We start from the raw sequence: 10408 nt of genomic DNA on the forward strand, positions 1-10408 counted from the left end.
GAGGGTCCCGGGAGCCGTCCTGTGGGGGCTCAGCGCCCAGCCACATTCGCCCTGCCTCACCGTTGGCACTCGTGGTCCCTGACATCCAGTCCCCAGTGGCTCACAGAGTGCCCCCCCGCGGCCCAGTCCCCCTCTGGACTCCATTGGGAGGGAGATTCAGGCTTCCAGAGCTGAGTGTCCCCAAGGCACTCTGCAGAGGCCAACAATCTTAGCTGGAAACCGTCAGGGTTCGGGGTTTCCTCCTGGCCGGCTCCCCAGCGCCCCTCAGCTCAGCCTCAGACTTATCACTGCCCTCCAGCTGTCTCGCCCCCAAGCCCCCTCCAACCACCTCCCCCAGATGATTCAGCAAATCTTCCCTCCCTGGGGGGAAAACAAGGGTGAAAAAAATCACAATGTCAGATTACAAAGCCCCAACCGTAGGGCAGGCCCCTGGCAGGGAGATAAGGGTCCCCCGCTCCCGCCCTCAAAGCCCCTCGGGTAGATAAACCTTCTAAAGCAGCAGCGGCTGCTGCAGGTGCCGGGGGCAGAGACCCGGCCTCGGCCTCGAGGAAGTGTGGCTGAGAGAGACAGGTCGCTGGGTGGCCCTGCAGGGCCCAGGGCCCCTGGCCCCGGACAAAGAGGAAGCACCCACGACTGGTGTTGCCATCACGCCCCTCGCCTGGAAGGGAGAAAGAGAAGGGCGGGGGCTTTCTCAGAAAGTTCACTGGGAGGGTACCCACAAATGCCCTCCACCCCGGGTGGCCCTCTGCCAGTGCAGCCTGCAAAACATGCTACATGCAGGGTCCAGCTGTGCTGAGGAAATGGAGGCACCAGGCCTCACGGGAGCCTAGGGCAGCTGGGTTGCCATTGACAGGCCCGGAGCCTCCTCTGGGCAGGGCAGGGCAAGGCCAAAGTCGGCTCTGCCACGTCAGCCTTGGAGACCTCTTCAGGGGCAGTCCTGGCTCTCCAGGCTGGAGTCGGGCCAGACCGGGGCCTCCCTGGGGCCTCAACTCCATATCCAGAGACCTCTGGACGTGGGGAGGAGGCTGGGGAAAGTGAGGCCACCCGGCCTCCCTCCACCAGCACAGACAGCGGGCTAGACAATGGGTTTGCAGTTAGGCCTTGTGCAGGGCTCTGTCACCCAAGGCAAGTCCCTTCTCGGCTCTGGGCCCATTGCTTGTCTGTAAAATGAGAACGATAATAAAATTCACCGGCAGAGCTGTCCCGGGGAGTCTGTGGGCACACGTCCAGCACGAGTGGCCCCAGCCAGTCTCGGGTCTCTGTTTCCACGGCTGGGGGATCAGCATCTGGTTGGAATAGGAATGACTCGGGGACAAGTGCTCACACGGTGCTTGCCACACAGGGCCAAGTGTCCAGCTATCCAAGCGTCTGGCTACCTCCCCCGCTTTATCTGGGGAAGTTTGCAGAGGTCATTTGTCAGGGGACGGCGAGGCCGGCTAGTGGGCATCTGCTTTGCAGGTGCAGGCCTGATCCCCAGGGCTCTCTGCCTATTTATTTTATTTTTTTTTTTAAACGCTTATTGAGTTTTGAGAGACAGGAAGAGCCAGAGCATGAGCAGGGGAGGAGCAGAGAAAGGGAGACACAGAATCCGAAGGCTCCGAGCCGTCAGCACAGAGCCCGACGCGGGGCTCGAACCCACAGACCGTGAGATCATGACCTGAGCCGAAGTCGGACGCTCAACCGACTGAGCCACCCAGGGACCCCGTTACGTATATTTTAACGCCAGAAACAAAGCTGGTGGTTGCAGGGTGGCCTTGGTATTTGCTGAACAGAGGCTCGGGAACCAGAGCCCGGCCCCAAATGGCTCGCAGTCCGCAGTCCGCAGTCCGTGGAGAGGCCCCTCCAGGCGGGCCAACAGAGCAAGGGGGCCCTGCTCTGGGCTGGAGCAGGGAGGGAGCTGCAGGGCTGCGGGAGAAGCTGCGGGGAGACCAGCTTCTCTTGGGGGTCAGCAGCTGAGTACTGAGCAGGGAGCAGCACCGGAATCCCCACGTCCTTCTCCTCTTTCTGCCAGACTGGCTTTGCCTGCCTCTGGGCCTCCTGGAGCGCTGTTCCCGCTGCCTGGGAGGGGGTCCCCTCAGTTCTTCACCAGACTCGCGCTTTCTTCATTCTACCCCCATTGTACCCTGTAAGAGACCTCCCTCCCAGTTACAGACACCCAGCAACGGCCCCATCTGGATGCCGATCACAACTGTCAGTAAATAGCTGCTTGTGCCACTGACCGAGCACAGTCTATGCAGGTCTCATAGCGTCCCAGCACTCGGCAAAGAAATACTTTCAGTGGGTGGGTGGATGGGTGGGCAAACAAATTAATGGGCCTGGCCTTCCACCACCACCCCCCCCCCCAAAGGGGCTGATGCACGGTGAGTGCTCAAAGCTTGAGACAGGTAAGGCTGGGGGTGAAGGGACACTTCCTAATCCTTTGCCCCTCAACCTGAGCCTGTGTGGGCTGTGGACCTATCCCTCCTGCCCCCATGTCAACGAGAGGATACGGGGGACCCAGCCCAGGGCTGCACCTGGAGGGCAGCATCTCCACCCTTGGGGAAGACAGAAGAACCCTCTCAACCCACCAGCTGATCTGATCAGCCAAATGGCACCATTTGTCCACGCTAAGCCCTTCGCGCGTAGATAGCCTAACGGGGCCACATATCCCTCCCGGCAGTGGCACTGAGGCACAGGCTTGTCCAAAGTAGAACTTTAAAGAACCTCTTCCCCGTCTTTCTAAGCTGAAGGCAAGCCCTGCCCACGGAATTGAGGGGCGTCCTGATTCGGCTGCTCTCTCCTGGGACGCGCAAGCCTGGCTGTTGTGTCTCCCCCTTCACCTCCCTGCACCCCCTCGCCCTTTCTTGCCCTGCTCTCCTTGCTCCCCACCCTCCTTCCTTCCTCCCTGTATGTATGTGACCGCATGGGTCATCCCTCCCTGCTTCTCAGGGTCCCTGACCCCCTAGACTGGCCAGGCTTGGGGTGGTCCCCCTTCACTTGCTGAGGTGTTCCTCCGCTGGTCCTCACCCGATTAGGTGTCTGTCTGCCCGTGAAACTGGCCAAGGAGACCCAGCCCCTAACAGTCAGGCCGGGGTACCGCACGTGGGGGGCTTTTCAAAGTGTGAGGCAGACACCCCTTCTCAGAGGTCACCCCCAGCTGAAGGGGAAGGGAGAGCAAAGGCAAGGAGGCCCGGGGACGGGGGCCAGGAATTGGGGGGTTGGGGTGGGCAAAATGTGTGTGGTTGGAAGGAGGCAGGAGAGCCAGGGGGAGCTGGACCCCCAGACGCTCCGTCAATAGGGAGCCACGCCAGGTACTGAGGCGGCTGGCGGGGAGGGACTGGAGTTGCGATCCAGGGGAAACAGCGCCCCCTGGCTTCTGCAGGGAGAAGGTGATGCCGGCCTGAGGCTGAGGGAGGTGAGGTTGTCCAAGGGGGGGGGGGGTCCCCGCAGCCCCTCAAGATGAAGCAGCCTCCAGGTCTAGGGAACCCTGGCAGGCGGGTGCTGGGGAGTGCCCCGTGACCCGGACACAGCCTCCTGGCCTCACCCGGAGACAGATTACAAAGGGCGCAGGCCCTGATGGGGAACCGTTTGGTGACGTCCCACAAAATCACAGGTGCACGTGCCCTTTGACCCAGCAATCTCTTACCGACCTCCAGCCCGTGTGTGAGAAACGACACACAGCAGTGATTCATTGCTACGCTGTTATTTGCAAAAGGTTGGAAACAACCTAAGTATCCCTCAAAGAGGGTCAGTGAAATAAATCATGGGCCAACCTTACGGTGGAATAGTGGGCGTCTGTTCCGAAAAATGAGGAAGCGCTGTGTGAATTGATGTGGAGTCATTTCCATGATATATTGCCAAGTGAAAAAGGAAGATACGGAGGGGAGTGTAGAGCGAGCTACCATTTGTGGTCAACTAATTTATAGTTGACTTTAACAGATCGAGGAGTCCTATTATCTCTCCAGGGAAGCCAGTAAAAGTATGTGCAACTATTTATTAGGGGGGAAAACAGAATAATGGCCCATTTGTGGGTTAGCTGTGCACATTTTAAAGGGGGTGGAGACTACGTATATATATGTATAGACATATGCATATATGCATATACAATTTTGCTTACGACCATGCAGATTATTTCCAGAGAGATAAACAAGAAACTGGTAACATTAGTCACCTCGAGAGAAAAGATGATCTTAGTGATTGGAGAAAGGAGTTGGGAGCTGGCTTTTCCTTGTAGGTTTTGGTGTCTCGGAGTTTGAACGATGCGTATTATTGCCCAACCCCCTGGAGGAAAAATGTCAGGGGCCAGTTAGGAGCTGTTCACAGGGCTAACGCTGAGAGGTGATGTGAGCTGAATGGGGTGATAGAAGCGGTGGGAGACGATGGACCCCTGATTTAGGGGATGGAGTGGACCACGTGGCAGTGGACGGACTGGGGGACCAGGGAGCGTGGGGAACCCACGGTGACACCCAAATTGCTGGTGTTTCCATTCCTGAGGAGGGAATCCTGAAGGAGGAAGTTGGGGGGAAAGAGGTTTGTGGAGAGACAGAGGAATCCAATTTGGGTATCATCTGTCTCTTCTCTCCTTGACTGTCCAGGACCCCCTCCGCCTCCTTCGTGGAGAAATTTCCCCCCGTGGGTGGTCTGGGGGGAGGGCAGTTTCGAGCACCACCCTGGGCTTGCCTACCTCCCGGAGCCCTTGGGCCCTGGTCTGGTTTCCCTGTCCCGTTGGTGGGTTGGTGGGGTGACTCACTACAAAGAGAACCAGAAAATTCTTGGGGTGATTGGAATATTCTCTGTCGTGACTGGGGTGGTGATTGCATTCGCATATTTGTGACTATACTGAACTACTTAAACCGGGTCTGTTTTGTTGCATATAAATTATACCCCCAGACAGCTGATTTAAAAGTACATATGTGTTTTTAATATAGAATACTTACACATTATATATTTTTATATGCAGTATATTAAAAATATGTGCCTATCACGACGGGATGACAATAGTGTAAAAAGCAAGAGGGGTCTGAATGGGTCTTTGCGTTGCTAAGAAAGTGGGAAAAGTATCAATTTATACTTGGCTTTCATAGAACAAGGATTCACACCACAGTCTCTACGGTGACCAGGAAAAGTGTGCCCAACTGTTTAATAGAGGGAAAACAGAATAATAAACTATAATGAGTATAAAAGAGGAAGTGAAAGGGGACGGGAAGACACGGAACAGGCAGGACAAATAAAAAAAATAGGAATATAAAAGATGTACACCCAAATTTATCAGCATTGCATTAAATATAAAACCATTAAACACTCCAGTCCAAAGACCAAGGATACTGGGAGGAAGACCAGAGCTATATCCTGTCTACAAAGACAGACAAAATCTAAGCAAGCAGAGAGACCGGAAGTGATAGAAAATGATATATACCAGGGAGACACTAACCAAAACACATCTCCCGCAGTGATGTCAGTATCACACGATTCAGACCTTCCTAGAGAGGAAGAGAAACATTTCGGGACGACTGCAGGGCCATTGCTAAGTTTGTATACACACCGCAGCGCGGACCTCAATTGGAAACAAAGCAAACTCGGGGCGCCTGGGTGGCTCGGTCAGTTGAGTGCCAGACTCCTGATCTCAGCTCGGGTCTTGATCTCAGAGTTGTGAGTTCAACTCACATGCTGGGCGTGGAGCCTGCTTAAAAAGAATAGAAAAAGAAAGAAACAAAGCAAGATTGACAAATCTGAGAGGGGAATAGGCGAGGTCACGACTGCAGTGGGAGGTGGTAACACTTCTCTTATAGACTGAGCAGACTCACACACACGTGTGCACGCATGCGCCCCAGGAAGGATCGAGGACATCGTACCTGACACGTTCTTTTTGGATGTACCTGGAACACTTCGCAAGGCTGACCATAAAATAAGTCCCAGTAAATTTCATTTTAAAAGATTTATTTTATTATTTATTTGGGGGAGAAGGGGCAGAGAGAGGGGGAAACAGAGGATCTGAAGTGGAATCCGTGCTGATGGCAGAGAGCCCGATGTGGGGCTCGAACCCATGAACTGTGAGATCACGGCCCGAGCCCAGATCAAAAGTTGGGCGCTTAACCCACTGAGCCACCACCCAGGTGCCCCTGTATTATCACATTTTGATAAAGAGCTTCTACTCTAAGTGTTGACGAGAACCAACTTCTCTGCCTCCCATCATTTTAAAAACGTGGTGAAACACACATAACATAAAAGTTACCATCTTCACCACTGGAAAAAAAATGTTTTTAAGTTTATTTACTGATTTTCAGAGAGAGAAAGTGCGAGTTGGGGAGGAGCAGAGAGAGAGAGGGAGAGAGCATCCCGAGCAGGGCTCTACACTGTCAGTGCAGAGCCCGATGCGGGGCTCGCACTCAGGAACCATGAGATCACGACCTGAGCTGAAGTTGGACGCTTACCCACCCAGGCGCCCCCATCTCAACCATTTTTAAGGGCAACAGTTCGGTAGCGTTAAGTACACGCACCGTGTTGTGCAGCCATCACCACCGTCAGAACCTTTTCATCTTGCAAACTGAAACCCTAGAGCCATGAAACACTAGCTCCCCACTCGCTCTCCTCCCACAGCCCCTGGCAGCCAATGATCTACTTTCTGGATCTATGAACTCGACTGTTCTAGGTACTTCAGGTCAGTGGAATTAGACAGCTTCGGTCTTTTTGTCACTGGCTTCTTTCACACGGCAGAACATTCCCGAGGTTCATTTATGTTGTAGCACGTGTCAGAATTTCCTTGCTTTTTTACGGCTAATGTTCCATCGTAGGGGTGGACCACATTTTGCTCACCCATCATCTGTTGATGGACACTTGGATTGCTTCTGCATTTTGGACGTTTAAAAAGAATTTTTTTTTAACATTTATTCATTTTTGAAAGACAGAGAGAGACAGAGCGCAAATGGGGGAGGGCTAGACAGAGAGGGAGACACAGAATCCGAAGCAGGCTCCAGGCTCCGAGCTGTCAGCACGGAGCCCGACGAGGGGCTCGAACCCACAGACCGCGAGATTATGACTTGAGCCAAAGTCGGACGCTCAACCGACTGAGCCACCCAGGAGCCCCTCTGCTTTTTTTTTTTTTTTTTTTTTTTTTAAGGTTATTTATTTATTTTGAGAGGCAGAGAGCACGAGCAGGGGAGGAACAGAGAGAGAGGGAGAGAGAGAATCCCAACCAGGGATTCTGTCAGTGCAGAGCCTGATTCAAGGCTCAAACTCATGAACCGTGAGATCACGACCTAAGCCGAAATCTAGAGGCGGACTCTTAACTGACTGAGCCACCCTGGTGCCCCATTCAAGACTCTGCTTTTAATTCCTTTGGGGGCACCTGGATGACTCAGTCACTTAGGCATCTGACTTCAGCTCAGGTCATGATCTCACAGTTCATGAGTTCGAGCCCCACATCAGGCTCTGCGCTGACAACTCAGAGCCTGGAGCCTTCGGATTCTGTGTCTTCCTCTCTCTCTGCCCCTGCCTGCCTCAAAAAGAAATAAAACTTTAAAAAACTTAATTCCTTTGGCTATTTACTCAGAAGTGGGATTGTGGATTATATGGTCATTTGACATTTAATTTTTTGAGACCCCGCCATACTTTCGCCCACAGTGGCTGCACATTTTCCATTCCTCTGCTGGAATCTTCCAGACTGGCTTCTGGCTCTGACTGCTAGACTACGTTTGGCCCTGGACCTTCATATCACAACACACCAGGTAGGTGTCACGGAAGGTGCTAGAGGGTGTATGCCTGGAAGCCATTCCTACATAGGACGGCCGGCAACAGATGAACTGTACCCAGATGCGACTACGGACCACATATATGTATTCTACGCAATCCACACTGAACGTACTCCCAACGGGACTTCCCCTTGGTCAAGTCCCTTAAGTACCTGTGACCACTTCAATGCCTCCCAACACAAGGGCAAGTGGGATGGAGGGCAGGGTAAGTAGAAAGAGACAGTAGTCTTAACCAATTGCAGTTAAAATATCTTACCGTTTTAATTTTTATAAAAACAAACGCCCACGTGAACACAATGATAAGGCACCTCCCAGAGCCTTGCAAAAAGGTACCTGCAATCGAGGGGCCCTGATGTCTCCCATCCGGGTGCTAACCAGGCCCGACCTTGCTTAGCTTCCAAGATCAGACCAGATCCGCCCGTTCAGGGTAGTATGGCCATGGACCCTGATATTTAAATTTTATTAGTGTCATTGTAAATTTGCCTCTGCCTGGCACATTTGTGAAACCATTTAACTTGGCAACCTAAACTCCATTTATGAACGACCTTTGAAGTTCAGTCGTGTATTTAACTTTGCTTTGGGATGACAAGCTGCCTAGGGAGGGGAAGGATCCTGGCGACAGTGGGTCCCACTTTCAGCTGAAAAGAAAACTGAAGCCTCTGAATAAACCCCACTTCCCGGCTCCCCATCTGTTGCAGCGGTGGGATTGTGCGGGGAAATTCCTGGACTGGGGAGCGCGTGCAAGGGTGTAGAAGGGGCGTGGCCTCCCTGCGGTCGGACGAGATCGGAAGCTGCTGACCCCGGCTCAGCACAGGACTCCGGGGAAGCTCTGTTCCCTGCGCCCACGGCCCATCTCTCGTCCTTCGGCGGCCACTTCCCCTTCTTCCGGGTGTCATGGACACCGATGACCACCAGGTGGCGGCGTTGCCTGCGAGGACGCTCTGTCGCCACCGGGTGGTCAAAAGTGAACACTACTCCTTCTCTCCAATTCTAAGGGCGTAGGCAGAATCCAGCCCCCGCCGGAGAGGAGTTTAAACACCTGTGCGCTTCCCAGACTGACCCAGCGGCCCGGAAAGGAATATTGATTCGGGGGCCCACAGAAAACATTTTCCAAAGCCCTCCATGCCCTTCGCTAACACAGAATCAATAACCTCCCAAGCCCAGGGCTCCCCGTAGAAGGGGCTCCCCAGCCGGGACTCAGTATTGACTCATGGGTACCAAACGCATAGGAGTCTGATATAACACACCAATTTATGGATTTACAGTTGTAGGGAGGGGCTCAATCCATATGCCATTTAGGGTCTCCCTTCTGGAAAATGGAACAAACCACCAGAAAACTGCTTGGCGAGCACGGAATGAGAACAAAAGGACGCGAAAACCTCGAAGGAAACTGCATCTCAAGGCGTGAACAAATCTGGAGGATTGTCCCAGCCTCACTGCACTGAATCTTCTTTGGTGATAGCAAATGCACCAGCTCCTGCCAGAGCGGCAGGTCAGGGACTGCCAAGTCCTCACATGCGGGGGCCTTTCTTTCATTTTAGGGGACTCCTGGCTGGGTCTTCCAATTATAATATAATGACATATATTTCACACCCAACTTACAGGTTTTTCTTTTTAAAATATATTTAATGGTCTTTGCAGCCGTTTATGCAGCCTCCTTACATCCTCTAGAGCAATGAAGTAAATCTCCGTTTGATTCAAAAAATCATTTCAGAAACCTAGGGTACCCACATCCAAGGGGTCCCCTGCCCCCCCTTTTTTAATTCCTCCTAATATTCGCAAATCCAGCCCCTTCTTCCCATTCTCACTGCCGCTTCCCTGGCCCCGGGCAGCATCTCTTGCCTGGATTATGCAGCGTCTCAGTGGGTTTATCTGAGCGGGCTTCTGCCCTCTCTGATCCATTGTCTACACCACAGCTAGAGTCTTTTACATGCACAAGTCAGATCAAGCCACTCCCGGTATAAAACCCTTCAACGCTTCAACATCGCACTCAGAAAGAGCCGACAGGTTGGACGCACACACTTTTAGGCTGTGTCTGGCATATGTCGACCTCTGACCCCTCCCTCAATGTCCCCCAGTCTGCTCCCTACAGTTTTGTCCTCTGTCACTTCCTGGAATGGGCCATGCTCCTCGCTTCAGGGTCTCCCACAGGGCCGCTCACTTCACGCTCCGCTCCTCTGTTAGGTTCTGAGTAGTTCCCAGCACACGGTAGGCGCTTAATAACTAAGAAACGAGGGACTTCACGCCGCTTTCCGACCCGAGCTCCGGGGTTTTTCTGTGCGTGGACGTGAGGAGAGCATTCAAAGCGCAATGTCTTCACGCTGGCACTTCCAGGTCCACCTCCCCCCGCCGCCGGAGACTCCTCCCCGGAGCAGCCGGCAGGAGGGGGCCCCGAACCCCACGAAAACCCCCCGAACCCCACGAAAACCCCTCCGCGGGCTCCAGTCCGGAAATCTACTCAGCGCAGGGACTGTCCGTCGCCGGAAGGCGGGCCGGAAGTCTGCCTCGGGCCCGCTCCTGAGCCGTCATTGGAAGAAGCCCTAGGAAGGGGCGGGAACCCGGCCCAGTTCTGGCTCTTCATTGGGTGAAACCTAAGAGCTAGTAGAAGGGGCGGAAGCTGGCTTCCCCCTGACGCTTCATTGGCTAAAAGCGAGAACTGGGCGGTGTCTTACAGTCCGAGG

This window comes from Panthera pardus, unplaced genomic scaffold, assembly GCF_024362965.1.
Source record: "Panthera pardus isolate Hobbes unplaced genomic scaffold, ASM2436296v1 HiC_scaffold_20, whole genome shotgun sequence".
Lineage (NCBI taxonomy): Eukaryota > Metazoa > Chordata > Mammalia > Carnivora > Felidae > Panthera > Panthera pardus.